The sequence below is a fragment of the Aptenodytes forsteri genome, unplaced genomic scaffold, assembly GCF_000699145.1.
Source record: "Aptenodytes forsteri isolate BGI_AS27 unplaced genomic scaffold, ASM69914v1 Scaffold69, whole genome shotgun sequence".
NCBI lineage: Eukaryota > Metazoa > Chordata > Aves > Sphenisciformes > Spheniscidae > Aptenodytes > Aptenodytes forsteri.
Window position 1 is genome coordinate 7486038 of NW_008795885.1, and position 1924 is coordinate 7487961.

Below are 1924 nucleotides of genomic sequence, written 5' to 3' on the forward strand. Positions count from 1 at the left end.
TAGTGTATTAAATTCCTGGTTCTGGAAGCCAAGCAGGCAGGCTAATTTCTACTCTATTATGACTGTCTCTGGGTGCTAACATATCCCAATCCACATGCCTCTTCAAAACAGGGAAATATACTTGGTAGAGGTGTTAATTGCATCTTAAAGTAGACAAAAATTCAAGACCCAAGGCTTTTCTCCACTGGAAAAAAAAGCAGACACAAAGGAAGATTCATTATTAAAAAAGGTAGCACTGTTTTTTCACAACTTCCTTTGAGTGAATTCTGACCTAGGCCAAATAACAGAAAATGATGTGGAGAGAGCTACTGCAGTAGAGATAAAATAATCCACAGAGGAGAAGGATTTTATTTAGAGTGCCAAGGTATCAGAAATAAAGTGTGGAAGAATCTGACATCTAAAAAATTCAGCAAACACTGAAAAACTGCCTGGAAAATGTGTTGTAAGGATTCCAGTTAATCTACTTTGCATCTTATTTTATAGCTGGTAGAGTCAAAGGGAGTATTGTACTAACCAAATGTTGTGCCATGTTTCTGGGAGATAATCTTTTTAACAAGGTGAGAGTGGGTCTGTACACCACTTGGCTTTTAAATGAGAGGGGATGGCTTTGAGATGCTTGAAAAAAAATGTTTTAAATATGCATTTTTTTGCTTTATCTGCCTTATCTGATGGCAAAAAATCACTTTCACAATTCAGAGAATGGCAGTTCTCAGACTTTTTAAAATGCAACTCTATTTCTTAAACAAACCCACAGGTCTTATCTAGCATCCCTATGGTGGGTTTATGACTGATCAAAAACGTAACACACCATGATACCATGCAACATGAGAACTACGACTTGTGAGACTGCAGAAGCTGTAGCTGATCAAATACAATACCGTGAAGTTAGAAGAATGCTACATTGTATAATCCTTCCACAAATTTAGCAATTTTTTCTTTAAAATACTTGTTTGTCTCTCTGCAAGGTATTCCAGTATGAATTTTATTATATTCTTATGAGTTAACCATCAGTTTCCTGTTCCCACCTCACAGGAACTTTGGATCAGAAAAAGACCTCCTAGTTAATCAGTTCTCATGTCCTTATCCTAGTCATAATTTGAGCAAGCTCCATCTAAAGTTTTAGAATTCACTAAATCCATTAGAAGTTTCTTCCAAAACTCTCCTCTACTGAAGATTAAAAACCTTCTTACTTCTAAGAGAAAATTAATTACGGTCAGTTTCCTCATTTGTTCTAAAATTTTCTATGGCCTTTTGTCCTTCTTACGGTTGCTTATTATTTCATGGAGCACTTCACTCTGCTAGAGTTTCACAAGAACAAGCTTGTTTCTTTCAATTCTCTGTTGGAAAATAAACTTCTCTAGTAATCATTCTGCACATTTTCTCCTTTAAAAGTGATTTCTGGGAAGTTGAGGATCCAAGTGGTACACAGTATGGCGGATAGCAACTTGTTAGCAGGTCTCCATTAGGTCTAATAGCAATACACAGGTAAATTGTAGGTCACATTGATAGAATCATAGAATCATAGAATCATTAAGGTTGAAAAAGACCTCTAAGATCATCGAGTCCAACCATCGACCCAACACCACCATGCCCACTAAACCATGTCCCTAAGCGCCTCATCTACACGTCTTTTAAATACCTCCAGGGATGGGGACTCCACCACTTCCCTGGGCAGCCTGTTCCAATGTTTAACCAAATGGTTATGGCAATGCCATGGTCATGGCAATGCCTTTCTAACCTTGGAAAAACCCTTGCACCTTGGAAAAAAAAAAAAATCTCTTCCCCGCGTTGGGCATGGTGTTGAGTGTGTGATGCACTGCAGGTCGATCAGTAGGATGGAAACTGGCTGGATCTGCCTGGGAAATCCCCCCCAAGGAGGCGCTTTGTGCTGGCCATGTCCCCCACGTAAACCCGAGCAGGGGCT